The sequence below is a fragment of the Neofelis nebulosa genome, chromosome 9 (assembly GCF_028018385.1).
Source record: "Neofelis nebulosa isolate mNeoNeb1 chromosome 9, mNeoNeb1.pri, whole genome shotgun sequence".
NCBI classification, from domain to species: domain Eukaryota; kingdom Metazoa; phylum Chordata; class Mammalia; order Carnivora; family Felidae; genus Neofelis; species Neofelis nebulosa.
Genome location: NC_080790.1, coordinates 12,922,467 through 12,940,976, shown reverse-complemented (window position 1 = coordinate 12,940,976; position 18,510 = coordinate 12,922,467). Strand labels below are relative to the sequence as shown.

The 18,510-nt window shown below is 41.9% G+C and overlaps 1 long non-coding RNA gene across 2 annotated transcripts in view; it reads left to right on the top strand.

The window, feature by feature from the left end:
* LOC131484397 (uncharacterized) overlaps positions 1 to 17,970 on the top strand; it is a 74,251-nt gene extending 56,281 nt beyond the window's left edge. For both annotated transcript variants that reach the window (XR_009248224.1, XR_009248223.1), the window contains exon 3: positions 17,906 to 17,970. This is a non-coding gene — a long non-coding RNA (uncharacterized LOC131484397). The remainder of the gene's footprint in view (positions 1 to 17,905) is intronic.
* The last annotated feature ends 540 nt before the right edge of the window (positions 17,971 to 18,510 follow it).

The following is an 18,510-nucleotide window of genomic DNA, read 5'->3' as shown; positions in this document are numbered from 1 at the left end:
AGTGGTGATGGATGCATAACTCCGTGAAGACACTAAAAAACACTGAACTATACTTTAAATGAGTGGTTTTTATGGTATGTAGATTATATATCAGTAATTAGGTATTTAAAAAGAGAGTTTCCTGGGGTGCCTGAGTGACTCAGTTGGTTAAGCGTCCAACTTCAGCTCAGGTCATGATCTCGTGGTCTGTAAGTTCGAGCCCCACGTTGGGCTCTGCGCTGACAACTCAGAGCCTGGAGCCTGCTTTGCATTCTGTGTCTCTCTCTCTCTCTCTGCCCCACCCCCACCACAAGAGTGCCTGTGTGTGTGTGCGCGCGCTCTCTCTCTCTCTGTCTCTCAAAAATAAATAAACATTAAAAAGAGAGTTTCTTTAGGATATTTGTGGTCTTTAATGTCTCACAGGGTGCTGCTGTCTTGAGGGGAGGCACAGCGCTTCTCCGCAAGAAACGACCTAAAGCATGTCTTGGTTTCCTAGTGGCCTCTAGGCCTGAAGGCCGTTGTTTTTCTGGAAGGTCTATTTGAGAGTGGTAGGTTCAGATTTCTGACAGATACTGTTATACATTTCCGCTATCAGGTCTGACAACCTGATTTCCTTATGGGATGGATAAGTGACAGGTTCACTAAGGGAACTCTTGTGAGTTGTCACTATGAATTAATGTGTAGACAGATCCCGGCCTGCTCAGCCAAGACTAGTAATGGGCACTCATCATACAGTGGTGGGTTGTGGATCCAATCTGCTGACTTTTATATGAGAATATATCCGTGCATGCATTTGTGCACGTTGGCAATATGAGTGAGGTAAAGCATGTGAATATATTAATGCAAATAAATGGGGTGACTTATAGGGAGAGGGTCTTGCTGCAAATTCTGAGAATATAAATAAAATTTCAGGTCCATTTTGGGAGAAAGGGAATCATTCACCAACCGGTCAACAGCTCTTTTTTTTTTTTTATTTTAATCAGACATAACTATAATTTGTTCACGTAGGGGTAGGCTTTGCTATTGAATCCAAAATAGTTAATTTGCTTTCGTCTGACACAGGCATTGCTATTTGCTTTTTAAAATCAGCAGAACTGCAAATAAAAGACTTGATATTATTGAGTTCATGCAGAAAATGGATAGTTTCTTTTTATTTGTGATTTAACCGACCACGCTCGCTGAATCCGGGAGGAAGGGCTGGCGCGTGAGTAATCCCGTGTGCCTTCTCAACCCACCGGTCAAGGCCATTGCTAGGGAGCCTTCTCCGTCGTGCCTCATGTGAAGGGAGTGGCCTAGGCCTGCATCCTGAGTGTGAGTCACATTCTCCTGTTGGTACTGCAGAGCACCGGCTAGCCCCATCAGAGCTGAGCCACTGTTTGTGAAAGCTTTGGCAACTGTTCTGCTGGTCCTTGGAGATCCCCCATCCCCTTCTTCCCACAAACACAGGAAAACACCACCAATTAATTGCTTCCGGTTGTGAACTCCTTCTGGTTCTGGCAATGCTCCATTTTCAGATGGCAGAGAAGCCGCTTTTTACTTCAGTGCTTTTGAACCTGCTTATGGCCAACCAACTGCACTGTGCTAGGAATTTTATGCATGCGAAAAGTCGGTAATACCGGCTCACGGACTCAGTGTAGCAAGAGAACCTATAGTCAAAGGGACGAAGCGGGGCCGTAAAGGAAGGAAAAGAGGGAGGACGGGTGGGGAAAGAGAGAGGGAGGGGAAATAGCAGTAATATTCCAGACTGTTCTCATTCTTCACTTGCAATACAGCCATGCATCAGTAGAAATTTTGCATGAACTCCATCCTAATTCCTTTCCAGAGGAATAACTGGAGGAAAACTCCCCAAATAACTCAACACGATAATTGACCTTAAAGACCTCAAGAGATTAAAGAACTGTCAGCACACGTGGGTGGCTCAGTCAGTTAGGTGTCCGGCTTCGGCTCAGGTTGTAATCTCGAGGTTTGTGGGTTCAAGCCCCGCATCCAGCTCTGTGTGGACAGCTCAGCCTGGAGCCTGCTTCAGATTCTATGTCTCCACCTCTCTTTCTGTGCCTCCCCCACTTGCACGTGCTTTCTCTATCTCTCTCTCTCTCTCTCAAAAATAAACAAACATTAAGAAAATTTTAAAAATTAAAAAATAAATGTCAAGGGCTTTGGTGTGAAACAGTCCGAGGTTTGAATCCAGGCTGTGCATCTTACAAATTCAGTGTCTTTGGGCAAATACTTTATTAACCCCCCAGACTTGGATTCATTATCTGTAAGATGGACAAGTAATAGTTAGCTCACAGGATTAGAACAGCAGTGATAATGTAACTCGAGTAGTTAGAAAATACCAGGCATGTAAGTGCTCAATAAAGCAACTCTTATTGTTGAGAGGGTGACATGAGGACCTACAGGGAGTAAGGACATCCCTCCCAACTTCCAACTAAAATACGAACAAAGACAGAGAGAAGAAACTGAAGGTAACCACAGAGACGATGAGGACGGACTGACCACCTAACGTCAGAAATGAGAGAATTCTCTGTTAACTCTAATGGGCTTAGAACAATATAGAGGAACATGTGCCTTTTGCTCCATTTTATGAAATAGAGATGACCTAAAGAAAGACACTTTTAGGGGCGCCTGGGTGGCGCAGTCGGTTAAACGTCCGACTTCAGCCAGGTCACGATCTCGCGGTCCGTGAGTTCGAGCCCCGCGTCGGGCTCTGGGCTGATGGCTCGGAGCCTGGAGCCTGTTTCCGATTCTGTGTCTCCCTCTCTCTCTGCTCCTCCCCCGTTCATGCTCTGTCTCTCTCTGTCCCAAAAATAAATAAAAAACGTTGGAAAAAAAAAAAATTTAAAAAAAAAAAAGAAAGACACTTTTACTTCTCCCATTATCCACCCCCAAATTCAGAGAATTTGGCCCAATATCTGAACCAATCCAAAAGCTGAGTGGCTGTCCATCTGCCGGTTGGGTGCTGATCCCTGAGCAATCATTGGTCATTTGTACACCTGTACACAGCAGCTCTCAGAGCACACCTGGAACAGGGCTCGCTGCCTTCCGGTCCATTCTAGACTCCACAAGGAAAACACTATGCAGACGGGAAAGGGCCACCCTGGGAACAGGGCACACTGAGAATGACAGTCCCTGGCGTGCCGCCCAACAAGATCTAGTAACTCAGAGGGCACGTACCAGGCACTGGGGATGGGGAAGGCTCTCAGCTCCACTGAATACGGCCCAGCAAGCAAATACACAAGCTGAGCACCGGAAGCTGAAGGGCCACAGCCACCGGAAACAGATATAAGGGAAAGACTCAAACTGCATACAAGCGGGAGGAAGTGGGCCAGAGTCTGTCAATTCCTCCTGTTTGTTGACGAACACCATGGACGACAGTTCCCTGAATCACTGGCTAAGAACAAATTGAAGAGGGTGGGGTGGGAAAGGGAAGTACGGGACAAAAATACTGCAATGCAGGAAAAAGAAAGACTTCTGGACAATTCTGAGAAAGGCAGAGGTCTGAATGTGATCTAATTCACGGTTCAAGAGAAATTCAGAAAACTGAAAAAGGAATAATAAAGAATAAAAAGAAAAAAGGCCTCATAAAATAATACTATGAAAGAAAGGACAGGTTATAAGACATTATGCAGACAGGTAGGACTCTTGTTTTTTTTATTTATTTATTTATTTATTTATTTATTTATTTACGTAGTGCCAGTGCTTAGCACAATGCCGGGCACATAGCAGCCACATAATAAATATAAATGACATTCACCAAATGTTAACTGCTTTTACCTCAGGGTGGTAACTTATCCGTGATAGTCATTTCCTTCCTATTGTTTTACTGCGTTTTTGAAAACCTCTGCAATAAACATGACATGCTTTTGAAATAAGGAGAAAAATGCATATGAATTATGTGACTTCCTCACTGCTGTTATCCCCCTGTGAACATGGATGCTGGATCGCCTCCCGGGAAAATTACTCTAATAGTGCTACGATTAGGGTGCCAGCACATCTTCAAACACATCTGGTAAATGGGGCAGGAATAGCCCAGTGGAATGAAATTTCAAGAAAGAACGTGGATCCTTATGGAGACAATTTGCCCAGAGGGAAGAAGAAGTCTGCTGTACTGAGCTGGGCTTCATAACAGGGCCTGAGGATTAGAGGGGAGAAATAGCATGGTGGCTGTTGCCTGAAACGATGTTCCAGCTGCTTGAACCCACATGTGTGGTGATGGGTCCTATCTAGTAGATTAAAAGAACCTAAATTAGGGCTGTTGCCCTGGGAGGAGCAGTAGCTGCATGGGCAGCAGCTGACCTTTGGGTGCTGATTTGTAAGGAATCAAATGTGTGACGAGGCTGCCTAGAGCAGTCAGCCCAAGGTTAGACTAGTCCAAGAAAGTGGCAGGCCAGTGGTCTGGAGTGGGAAGGTCCTGGCAAATGAAGGTGATCAGAAGGAAATCAGCAAAGCCAAGAGGCAGTGGTAGTGGGATGTGAATAGTGTCAAGATGGAGAATGAGCAGGTCAGAGGCAAACACGGGGGGCAGCACAGCATCAAAGGCAGTGGCCCTGATGGGATAGAAAGCAGTGGACAAGCAATGGTAGTAGCATGGGCACTGGTCCAGCTGCTGAGGAAGAGCAGACTAACCGAATTTGAGAGAGACTGTAACACCCCCGAGGATGCATCTGTGTCCCACTATTGAATGGGAAAGCCCACTGGATCACATGGCCTGGACATTCACATGAAGATGACTCTAGGTCCACCCAGGGACAGAGGACACCGAACTGTATTTGAGTCACACAAGTAGTACAAACTATTTGAAGGGGAAATTACAGGAAAGAGAAGCTTCATTGTCTCCCCACTACATGCTTCGTCACCCAGTCTCCTTAACCTGTCACTCAGGACATCTAGGAATTGAACGCAGTTATGTCTCCAACCTCTTCCCACTGGTGTGCTGTGATCAAACTATACTCTTCGGCCAGAAAGTCCCACACAATACATAACTTGATGCTTCCCAGGAGATCCTTCCAGTTCCTTTATTACTTCACCTTCCAAATCTTAGTCCTTGCCCTCTGTGAGTTTGCAAGTATGATGCAGAGATGTCCTAGGCCTTCTAGATCTGAGGCTATCTAAGAGCATCCTGGTAAACTGAAGAGTACAATGTGAAGGAAAATCTCAGCTCTAGGTACCAGGCAGACCCAATGGCACTCCTGGCTTTTCCACCCCATGGATGTTGAGATCTGATGCTGGCTAATTTACTAGCTACTAATTTACTTGGAGCCTCCTCTGAACCCACCATATCCAAAATGGTGAAAGTAATATTTACCTTACAGGTTACCATGAGGAATAAATGCTTTAACACAGTGAGTCCCAGATGTTTTCGTGTCATACATGCAGAAAAAATGTCTGGCTCTTTGAGGCCTGACATATCTGGTCCAGGGGCTCTGGCTGTCCCAGTCCCTAGTCAAACTCTTCAGAGGTGGAGAGTTTCCACATCTCAGCACACCTGCAACTCTGTGATGATGCCTCAGCTTCCGTGACACCCAAGTAGGGAAGCTTCTGGTAAAATGTAGAGAAAGCACCTACCACGATGCCTGGCTCTGTGCATGTCCTGAATAAATGTTATTTTCCTATGCTATATGTGAGCAAAGATAATTTCTCCAATCAGGTGAAAAAAATATCAAGTTAATACAATAGTTAAAAGGCTCTGGTAGAGAAAATTGATTATAGAAGGGCACTTAACTCTCCATGTTTAGTAACTTGCTCCAGAAGTAAAGTCGAGCCTTAGGTCTGTTTTAGCACTTAAAATCTAAAATCTGCTGGCTCCTATTATCTATTTGGAATTTTTACTTGTTGCTGCTCTGTGATTTCCACCAATTTTATCTCTGAAGCAAGTCAGAGCTTCCCCAATTCAAGAACAAAGGTAACCCAAGACAGGAGGACAGATGAATATGGAGAGTATTTATATTGACAGACATCCCTGGACTGAAGAAGGTCTGAAACCTCAGATGATCAGGTTAGTGCCCAGGCACCACGTCAAAAGTCAGTGGGGGACCATATCTTCCCAGAACAGCTGAGTAGATAATTATACTTCCCTCCAGACCCCTCTCAGAGCCCCCTTCTTGTATAGGCTCACAAGGGCACTGACCTTTCTCTTGTGTTCACACAGAACGTTCTCTCTACCTTGTTTTGGGGCTTTTTCGTGGCCTCCTTATGGTTTTCCTACGTACAATGAGGAAATTTTGAAAACATACAGAACATTTAGAATGGTACGATAAGCATCTCTTTTCCCTTCTACATGCTCAGATTCCAGAATTGCTAACTCCCCAGTAGCTCTGATCTTCACTCATCACATTCGTCCTTACTTAAGTGGGTCCTGCTTTCTGCTTGTGAACACTTGTTGGTGCACATGTTCTGTCACATAGGGGACCCTACCGCACACACCTTTCTTCCACGTGCTCCCAGGTGATCTCAGCTCTGGCATCAGCTCCAGAGGCAACCCATTATTTCTAAAGTTTATTCTTCAACCTATATATAAATTGAAGTTTACTATTTTCTATCTCACAAGCATGCTTCAGCCATGGGCTAATTGTGAAGTCTTACTTACTCTCCTTTCTGTCTCTGCAATTCTTGGAGGATGCATGGAAAGATTCTAATTTAGTGGCTTCCATTATTCTAAATGCCTTCTCTTGTAACAGTTTATCCTCACACCTTCTCTCCATGACCCTGGGGAACAACGCATTTGATCTGTACAACTCCAAAGGACACATTTGCACCCTAAGGGTTGAAATTACAGATGGGTAGATTCTGGCTCTGTACACTTTCAATTGTGAGACCTGTCCAGAGACACAGATACATAATTGAAAATTACTATATTCCAAACTTGTGCTCAATGTTGAAAGATCAAATAGGTCTCTTGTTCTCTAGGGCCTCACAATTTAGTGACAGAGACAGATACATCAAAGAATAAATGCAGTCAAGGATTACAGCCATTCGGACAGGAATATATGGGACACACTTGAGCCACAAAGGAGAGGGCCATCAAATGTACAAGCAGGATACAACATCAGATGGAAACATTGTTTGAATGTCCCCAAATAAGATTTCTTTCCACCCAGTGAACTACCTTTTGGATTTTATTTTTTATGTAAATAATGCTTAGATTTGAGACTACTTCCCCAATGGGCCATTGTGTTCTTTTGGTTTGGAAATTTTCTCTAGGCACAACTAATAAATAAATGGGGAAAACATGAGATGTGAGTACATTGGAAGGCAGCTAGGGCACACACACTCTTCGATTAAATTAAGCTACTCACATTTCAAAAGTCAAAGCCAAGCTAAGAAATCCTTGTCTCAGGCTTTAACCTCATACACATGTTCTTCCCTGGAAGGAATGGCAGGAGAAATAGTCTATTTAGACATTTTGAGAGGATGAAACGACCCCCACTCACCTGTCAGATGTCTGGGTTAGCCAACATGAACTTGTGTTATGAACTAGGAGGACTAGGGAGCCCTTTTCCTGACATTGGAAATGTGAGGTTAAGGAGAAAGGTGACTAGATCCTTGAACCCACATAGAAATAAAGTTCAAGTTAACAAGGAATATTAAAAGATATTTTTTAAGACAAAATCATGACTCTCATATAAATATAGATTTAACATGTCAAAGATTTCACTTAACTCATTTAATGAGGGAACCAGAAAGATATTATAATCAGTTCCAAAAAGAATTCGAAGCCAAATATATATGCATCTCCATCCCCCCAAGGAGGTGTTGGGGGACCAATTGTCCTCTCTCCTGGACAAAATGTGTTTGCATATCTATGAGAGAGAATCATTGGCATGGTTACCAGTTAGTTATCTACAAGTTATAGCTCTGAGACAAAGCCACGAGGACTCCATAAAATCAGGTAAACCAGAGGGTGAGGTATATAAGCTCTCCCCTTCCGTTGAGGCCATGCAGTAATCTTGTTGGTCCCTTCCAAATTCTTTCACGGACTACCACCACCACCCCCTCCCCCGGTTTTACTCCCAGACACCTTGAGTCAGCTGCAGGTCACTGTCCTCAGGGCTTGAGTCATCTCTGCCACCTCACCAGTGCAGGAAGTTCCCTGACCTTCCCTCTCCCTCACCTGCAAGCTGTAGCTCTTTTCTCAGTGTGACCTCAGAAATAAATCATTTGTGTTGGTGTCCTCGGGCCCCACCTCCCACAGACCTCCAGACATTCATCGACTTACACCGTTAACTATGTACAAGTTCCAATTGATTACCAGCACATATGGAACAAGGTTGGAGCAGACATAAATAAATACGGTCATTAATATGACAACCATGCCTGGCATATAAAACTGCCCCCTCATACCTGTGGATATTTCTATGTGTAATCCCTTTAACTAGAAGTCTTAGGCAGAGACTTTACTGGTTCCTTTTCTGTGCTCCAAAAGTATTTAATTTGTTTTAGATTTGTTCTAGATTTAGTGTTGTAGTCACACGTCTTCCTGCACCGTAAAAGGTGCTCCTTAAAATCAGGGTCGTGTTTTTATCATCTTATGCGTCTCCCAATCCTCACTCAATTATTAGTGAAAGGTCAGAGGATCCAATTGAATTCTAAAAGAATTTATTGTATACCATCAAGTAAGACCTGGAGAGTTCAACTGAAATAAACTGCTTTTACAGTGACAGCCAGAGAGGAAGCAGAGCTGAGCTGAAGGCGGGAACAAACAAAAGATCAGGGTTCAAGGATCAGGGAAATGTCAGAGAGCCTCAGGGAGCAAATAATTTTTAACCCCTTCAGCGGTCCTTCCATTTCCAACAGGACAAGGTCGTCTCATGACGACAAGGCCTCTCCCCGGCCACCTGTGCACTTACATAATCTCGGCTCTTTTTCGCTCACTGCCCCAGGTTTACACAGGATACTTGTGATTTTCCAGATATGTCGTGCCATTTCAAAACCCATGCCTTTTGTGCGTTCTGTCTGGAATGTTCACTTGGCTCTTAGGGCTAAAGGTCAAATGGCATCTCCTTTATGAAACTTCTCATGTCTTCCCTTAATGCAATTGACCCTCTCTGTACCCTCCCTGTCTCCCTACCTGTAAATCAAATTCAGTGATACCCATAAGGGCTCTAGATTTACTCATCCAGCTATTAAAACGCCTTCTTCCTCCAGCCATGCAGAGAACACTGACATTTCAGGATTTTTTAGGTGGGCTCACACCTTTCCAGTCCTATTTCTTCTTTTTGGAGGGAGCTGCACTAGTCTGACTCTCCCTGTCTGCTTCTCGGATCACACGTCGCTCGGAAGAGGAATGATTTTTCTCAGCTGTCAATGTGGTAAAAGACACCAGGGATGAGAAGTTAAGTCCCATCTTTTCTTTTTTCTCCTTGAAAACTCACTACTTTCAGTAAGTCCACATTCTCCACTTCGCCTCCATGCTGTAAATTTTACAGTCCAGGACCCAATATGAAGAGGTTGAGAGTTTCCCTGTGGTATCTGATGGTTCATTGTTATAGCAGGCCTCAGCCACATCCTCCAGCATCAACTCAATTTCAGCAGTGAAAATAACTTGATCTCTGCCTTGCAGTGAGAGCAGTGTGCTGTTACTCGGAGGTCATTTAAACCCTCAACAGCATTGCCCTCCGTGATGGAAACCCACAGTCCGGCCCCCAAATAATTCTTTGACTCGATTCTTCACTAAACTCCTCCATGCCGGCCCCCAAATAATTCTTTGACTCGATTCTTCACTAAACTCCTCCATGCCGGCCCCCAAATAATTCTTTGACTCGATTCTTCACTAAACTCCTCCATGCCGGTGCTGGGGCAGCTCCCATGAGATGAGAGCCAAGAGGAAGTGGGGGGGGGGGTTGGGGTGTGGGGTAGAGGCCTGGGGAGAGGCAGGTCATGTCACGTTTTCCAGGTAGTCTAGGAGAGGGGCCCCCTCCTCAGGACATTTCCTCCTCCCCAGAAGCTTGCCTGGGGTACAGAAACATCATCATCACATAGTCTGTTTCTAAAACTGTTAAATGGAGGAAAACATGCTACTTTGCTGAGGTTTTCTCCTTACCCAGACCGTCCTCCATCACAGCTCACAAAAGACTGCCATATAATTACTGCAACCTGACAGGCCCTTCACAATTTCCCTGAAATTGTCAGCTGGATTACTTCTTTACCTCTTTCATTTTCTAAAGAGTAATTGCAATGAGTCTGTCTCTCCTGCTGCTCCCAAATTGCCAAGCATTCTCCTCAAGGAAGACTGAGGCAGGTACTGTTTAGGACTTATTATGTATTTGTAATCAGGGCCAAAAGACAAGCTTCGATTTGACATTTCCGGTCTCAATGTTGAGTCATTTTGCTCTTATTAACTCAGAAGTGACAGTTTTATCAGGTCACTCCAGTGGTCTAAGTCCTTCATTGCCATTTTTATTTCACACAGGATTGATTCCCAACTGTTGTCCCACTTTGCCCAATCTCCCTGCCCATCGTCATCCCCCACAGTGATATGAACTTCCTACCTCATCAGCCTGGTGCTTTCATTGTTGCCAAGACAACTCTCAAGTTCTTCTGTCTATACTTTCTCTTACGTGGTTCCCCTTTGGGTATATTATTGCCCTTTTACTAATCCAAGTCTATCTGTCAAAGGCCAGTCCAACTCCTACTCCCTCCAAGAAGATGTGCATCCTGCATTTTAGGATTAAGAAAATTAACAAATTAGATGAATCACTCATTTTTTTTTATTTGCAAATACTGCCATATGGCCTATTTGGTTTTACTGGTTACGAATACTATAGGTTGTATGAAACCCTGAGAGTCATACACTTCGGAGAGCTCAGAGAATTAGCAGGGATACAGAAAATCAACAGATAATTACTTTTCATTGTAGTAAATAAATGTTATTGATAGAGGCAGGTGTAGGGATCTCTGGAGGATACAGGTGAGGGATATCAATCCCAGGTTAAGGTAAAGAAAGGCTTTGAGGTGCTAGAGAGAGTTTACTAGATACCTAAAAGGAGTCGTGCACGCCACTTGGACAACCTGGGGTGTGCAGGCCTTCTCATTCTCTTTGCACACACCATTCTGTCCAGATCCGCAAGCAGAAGCAAATAGACTGGGGTGCAGTGCCAGAGATGGCCATGTGGTGGAGCTAGGGGGAGAAGCTGGGCGACTTCGGAGATCGTGCAAATGGCCCTTCAGGTTAAGGCACAGAGCCCAGTATATACTACAAGCCCCGGTGACGTGATGGGAGGAGAATTTTAGGTGACAGTTGTCATGATCAGAGACTCTAGAGGCTTTTTCAAAGTGGTGCATTAGGTGAATCATAGGTGAACAGAACTGATTTCCCTCTACAAATCGGATCATTAGAAAAGAACCTAGATATGTCATGAAGAAAGAGATTGCTTCAAACTCGCGCTTATTTCTTGAGGTGAATATTACCTCCTGCATGGCTAAGTTCCACAAAGGCAGGAACTGGGCCTGATTTATAACTTCCTTCTCTCAGCCCACACAGAAGGTGCTCACCAAAGTGGAGCAGGCATGAAGTGATGCTTTCAGGGATGCTTAATTCAACTAGCCAACCTGTATCTTATCTCTTATTTTTCCAGCACAGATACAGTTTATGTGTCAGACATCTCATTTAAAATACATTTTTAATAAATATTATATATGCAAAAGAAAAACTGCAACCGAATACCCATAGTCACTATCTTGCATCTGAAATGAACGGGTCATTATGAGTATGTTGGATGCTCCTGAGTGAATTTCCCTGTCTGGTCATCCCCTGCTCCTGCTGCACAGAAAATCACAATCCTGATTTCTGTTTTCATCATTGTCCTGCCTTTCTTTGTGGTCTGAACACATCAGGATCTGTTCTTGAACAACCTATTCTTGAATTTTACAGGGTTTTAACTTCATAAAGACAGATTCATATTGCATGCATTCTTCTGTGACTTGCTTTTTTCAATGAATAATTTGTTTCTGAGATTCAGCCATACTCATTTTCACTGCCTTATATCACTAGTTGAGAATGTCACAGTGTGTTTATCCATTGCTGTAACAGTGGACAGCTGGGCTCTTTTTGGCCACTGTAACATTGCTCTTATGGACTTCCCTTTGTAGTTTTCCCAATAGATTTACCAGTAGCTGACTCTGTGACTAGAATAAAAAACTATAAACTTGAGATTTCGACTGATATTGATATTGCAAGTGTAAATGACAATTGTAGAGATGAGACGTTTTTGACACGAGTGGAAAATGGAAACACTGTTGCTACTACCTTTCTTCATATGATCAAAAAAGTGGAACTTATAGAATATTTACATTTCACAGGGCGCCTGGGTGGCTCAGTCAGCTAAGCGTCTGACTCTTGATTTCAACTTAGGTCATGATCTCATGGTTTGTGGGATCAAGCCCCATTTTGGGCTCTGTGCAGAGCCCACTTGGGGTTCTCTCTCTCCTATCTCTCTTTCCCTACCCCCTCTCTTTCAAAATAAATGAACATCAAAAAAATTTTAGAATATTTACATTTCTGTAACCATAGAAATATAATAAACCAACACTGCTTTTAGAAATTAGGCTGATGGGGCAAAGGTCTTATGTGAGATTAAATATTGCCTCTGATTATTTTGCCTACATATACTTATATTTACTGATAATTAATGGGAAGAAACAAGACCCTCAAACAAAGAAAAAAAAAACTGCCTGAATATAAAGCTTGTAAAAGTAACCTTCGGCCACACAACTTAAGATAACAATAAAAATTACAAAACCTAAGAAATTGCAACTGTTTTTTTAGAAGTTTAGACAATTGTTCTAGGATATTGAATTTTCTTACTTAAGCTAATTCACCATCCCTGTGATAATTAATGTGTAAAGTGTGTTTCTGTTAAAGACCATTTTGGGGGCGCCTGGGTGGCTCGTCGGTTAAGCGTCCGACTTCGGCTCAGGTCATGATCTCACAGTCTGTGGGTTCGAGCCCCGCATCAGGCTCTGTGCTGACAGCTCAGAGCCTGGAGCCTGCTTCTGATTCTGTGTCTCCCTCTCTCTCTGGCCCTCCCCTGCTCATGTTCTGTCTCTCTCTGTCGCAAAAATAAATAAAAACATTAAAAAAAAAAAAAAAAAGACCATTTTGACTGGCTGTTATCTACAGCTATGGTCTTTAAAACTGCATCCGGACTCTGATCCAAACACAAGGTGAAGCTGTTGTCTTTCACCGTGATCTTGGGCAAGGCAATCAATCTGAGCCTCAGATTCCTTTAAAATAGGTTTTGTAATCTCAACCCTGCCTTGCTCAAGTAGCCAAGATGGTCAAGTGATATCAAGTGTGTAGAAACTCCTTGTAATTAGTAAAATTTTGGACCCATGTAATGGATGGTGGTGGTGGCAGTGGAAATTACATTACTATTATGCTCAAATAGGCCACAGGAAGCCATAAAATTTCTTATTGGGAAGGGGAGTATGATATCAACGTTCACCCCGAATCTGTGAATTTTATGCTACACCAAGTGTGCCAGTCTGTGAGTCATATGTGATGGATTGAATTTTGCCCCTCCAAAAATTTTATGTTGAAATCCTAACTCCTACAACCACAGAATGTGACTTTATTTGGAAATAAGGTCATGGCAGATGTAATTAGTTAAGTTAGGATGGGGTCATGCTGGACTCGAGTGGGTCCCTAATCTGACCAGTGTCCTTCTAAAGAGGGAAAATTTGGACACAGACACACACAGGGGAAATGCCATGTGAGGATATAGGTAAAGATGGGAGTGATGCTTCTGTACATCATGGAATGCTAATGATTGCCAGAAACAACCAGAAAGTAGGAAGGAGGCAAGGATCAAATTCTCACTCATGGCCCTCAGAAGGAACAGACCTTGCCCACAGCTTGATTTTGGACTTCTGTCCTCTGGAATTGGAAGCAAATGAACTTCTTTTGTTTAAGACACTCAACTTTGTTACAGCAGCCTTGCGAACTAACACACACACACACACTTAAAATATTATATTATTAGGGGCACCTGGGTGGCTTAGTTGGTTAAGTGTCTGACTTTGGCTCAGGTCATGATCTCACGGTTAGTGAGTCTGAGCCCTGCATCCAGCTCTGTGCTGACAGCTCAGAGCCTGGAGCCTGCTTCCGATTCTGTGTCTTCCTCTCTCTCTGCCCCTCCCCTACTTGCATTCTGTCTCTCTCTCTCTCTCTCTCTCTCTCAAAAATAAATAAATACATTAAAAAAAACTTTTAGTGTATTCTTAGGGAAAATTCTTGCAGTATTTGGTCAGATTTATAAATACTTTTCACAGTGGTAGAATGGATCAACACTGATTTCAGGAAACCTACTGTTATAATATTTACATGTACAGTATTTTCATTGGTAATTAATAAGCATATAGTCAACTTCATGCATCCATGTGCAAAGAATTTGAAATATAAATTATTTTTTCCTAAGAGCAGAGCAAAGATTATTTATGTAATATATTCAGTGCTGCTAAGCACTCAGATATCTGTCTTATATCATAGTTGACGAATAGGTGGTAAAATCCTTCTTGAAATCAAGTTGGTAAAATATATTAAGTACCATAAAATACAATCTTCAACTTCTCGTAATCTGCCTTAAAGGAACATGGTATGAAATTCAGATGCAGAATTATGGCTAAAAGTTATTTATTCCAGTGTTATTTCTGTTAATATATGCAGGAATCATTCAAAATGCCCAAATAATATGGGGACGGTTAAATCAATTATAACAGATTTTAATTTAAATTACTTTTAATAATGTTTAAAATATACTGTTGGGTGACAAACAATATATATGAAGCAGGGATTCTCAAAGTCTAATAGAGAAGCTGGTAAGGGTCCCCAAGACTTTTTAAAGAAGTATGTGAATTAAAATTATGTTCATAATACTACTATGACATTATTTACATGTTCACTCTCCTTTTCTTATGACTGTATAGTGGAGTTTTCCAAAGTCTATAGGGAGCATCATGAGTATCTAAAAAAAACAATTAAAATATTCCTTCCTGTGGCACCTGGGTAGCTCAGATGGTTAAGTGTACAAATCTTGATTTCAGCTTGGGTCATGATCCCAAGGTCCTGGGATAGAGCCCTGCGTCGGGCTCCACACTGAGTGTGGAGTCTGCTTAAGATTCTCTCTTTCCCCCTCCCTCTACCCCTCCCCCACTTGTGCTTTCTCTGTAAAATTAAAAAATTTTTTTTTTCCTTCCTTTTCCAATTCTGTATCTGTGAGGCTGGATTTTCTTCATATATTTAGGCAAAGCAATATATCATAACAGGTTGAATGCAGAAGCATATGTGAGAATCCAGCTATTTTCTACTAAGTCAGACATTAAAAAGATTTCTAAAACAATGCCATTCTTTTCACTAAATTTTTGCTTTTATTATTGCAATTTTAAACAAATAAATGTTTAAATTATTTGCCAAGTTTAATACCAGACAGTAAATATCAACAAAACACAAGAACAAAACTCTTGGGAATCTTCAATAATTTTTAAGATGGAAAATGGTTCTGAGACCAAAGAGTTTGAGAACTCTTATTCTAGAAAATATTATTTCAACCATGCAACGAAGAGCTGGAAGGAATTTGCTGAATTGTTGGGATTATGCTGAATTGTTAAGAGTGATTATCTGTGGATGTTGGGTTTAAGGGTCATGGTTATTTTAACATCTTTACTTTTCTGTGTTTCCAAAAGTTTCCACTTTAGTATGTATTTCTTTTATATCTGATGAAGGGTAATTTTCTTTAATTTGCACTTTTCTGTTCTTCACCTTTAAAAAAATCTTTCTGCACTTAAGCCTTCATTTAAAACCTAAAATTGTAAAATGTCTCTTAATTATACTTGCATAGAGTCTCAGCTCACAAAATTCTGCCAGATTTAAGGTCTGCAGACAAATTAACCACAAGCTATATAGAGGTAGAATTTATAAATGGAATATGCACTGCACCAGCACTTTCCAGAGAAATGGCCTTTGAAACACCAGTGAATAGAGGAGACATCTTCCAGGCAATGTTTATGCCAAGGCTGAGATAAAAATTCACTTTGCATTTATTTATTCATTTTTGTTTGTTTCTTACTTAAAGGTTGACTGCCATGGAGGCTTAAAATTATCAATGATCTTAACTCCTATTCATTTCAAAATTTGACCTGTACAGAAAGGCTCACAACTCAAGCTCACCACCTATTTGTTTGGATTCTCCCAAGGACCAAAGGTTTTGGTTAATATATTCCACTATTCAATAGCTCTGCTTGTAAAAAAAAAAAAAAAAAAAAATCTGAGTTATGATCCTTTTAATGTCTACAAAGCCCAAGCAGATGTGTGATCTTGGGCCAGTTCCACAGGTAAAACATTATGTTTTTAATATGTCATAGGCCTAATAATACAAGTTCTCATAAAGTTGTGAGCATTATATAACATATAAAACTAAACAGCAGCGCCTGGCATACAATTGGTGCATAATTTATGTACAATAACTATTGTTATTTTTGTGTTTCCAAATACTCCAAAACTGATATTGGGGCCAGCCAAAAATGGGCCTCTCAGTATCTTAGGAACATTCTATCAATCCATTGCTCTGTTCCTGGTATTTACATCTGCCAAGAAGCCTTTCCAGCCTACCTAGCATTTTTCCTTTGGCTCCAGAACTTCTGGAGCACATATTGCCTGCGATGCTTCCTGCTGCCCCACTGCACCTGTATCACAAGCCTCTTCACAGGCTGGACAGAGTTTTCTGCTTCCTTTATCTTCTCCCACTCGGTGTAGCATAGCCTCTCTGTGGATTGACTGGTTTCTTTTTCTTTTTTTAAGTTTCTTCGTTATGAGAGAAAGAGAAAATAGAAGTGGGGGAGGGGCAGAGAGAGAGAGGGAGAGACAGAATCCCCAGCAGGCTCCACACTGTCAGGACACAGCCCAATGTGGTGCTTGAACTCACCAACCGTGAGATCATGACCTGAGCTGAAGTCAGACACGTAACCAACTAAACCATCCAGGTGCCCCTGGACTGATTGATTTCTGATACATCATCTCTTTCAGGGTTCCTGCTCAACATTTCTCCTCTGGAGTATTTTGGGATTATTTTAGTCTCCTTCCTTGTCTCCTGTGGAATACTTATTAGAATAAATTAGACCCCCCTCTCTCCCATTCAATCATCATGGCTCCAGGAGTCCTGTGAGTAAGATGAATTAAAACAGATATCTTTGTCTTCCTGGATCCTAAGAAATTTGATTAGCCATTTTTCATATTTCTCTATCCTTTAGGATTAGGCGATATCCCAGACCAATTCTCACCCACTCAGGTTTTCATAAATATTTTACAAACTCCTAAATGCCAGTAAGTTCCCAATTCCCTTGCCATTTATTTTATCCTTCAGCCAGCAAAAGACTGTAACCATCCAGAACTATATGGAGAGTAGAGACGAGGGGAGTGAGCATCTTATCAGGACAGACATGTTACCAAAATGGCCTTGCCTTTTTCTGGAGAACCCGGGGATTCCCACTAGACCAAAACTAGGCTTCATAGTGCCTCAAGCAGAAACTCAGTGTTCCTAAAGATATATAAGGTGGATAGATACATATTCCCTGTATTTCTTACCTCTAGCTTACTGCAAAGGGTATTCTAAGGGAAGGCATGTTTGTGACAGAAAAAGAGAGAGGGAGGGAAGGAGGAAGGAAGGAAGGAAGGAAGGAAGGAAGGAAGGAAGGAAGGAAAGAAGGAAGGAAGGAAGGAAGGAAAGGAAATCATTAATAAGATGGCTATCAAAAAAAAAAAAAAAGAATCTCATCCATTTTGCTTTGAAAAATCCAGATAGGCTTGAGAGGAGAGTAGCAAGTTTGAAATTTTCTGAGTTTATACTGAATTCTATTTGAAATGAGAGCTCTGTGTGAGTATGGAAATTTGATCTCAACAATATCAAGAGATAATATATGAACATTCCTCCGACAGTTCCAGATGTACTGTTGTATCAAGAGAAATGCTGCCACTCATCTGAGGTCCTTCTCTTCTGCAAGTTATGTAAAACCTGAACTAATGTCATAACTGACTTTAAAGCAGAGGATGTTGCAACTTATTTTCAACATGGGGAAGATGTTGATCATACTCTCCAGAGCCCATCACGCTCACATTTACTCTTCATTTGGGAGTTGTAATATGACAATCAAATGCCTTGTTGTTTGCCTATTCTTTTACTGCTGGCAGCTTTAATACTTCCTAAAGTGTTGGGCAAACTCTTCCTGAAAGTTTGCTTTGTCTAAGTTCTAGCCTTACAATGCCAGGTCCCGTAGATAGTGGACACCCGCGGGTACCTTCCTCCCTCCCATTATTTTCATCAATCCCTCAACTTCTGTTAGCACAATGAAGTTATGGGATTCTATTACATGATGCATTCTCAAGCATATAACTTCACTAGCCAACATCGGATTGAAAAATGGCCTTGAATTCATCATAAGTTTGACAAATCTTATATCAAACCATTCACTAATGCATTTGCAATTAATCACACAGTGAGTGCACATTCCTTTTTTAAATATATTACATTTTCTCTTGTGTCT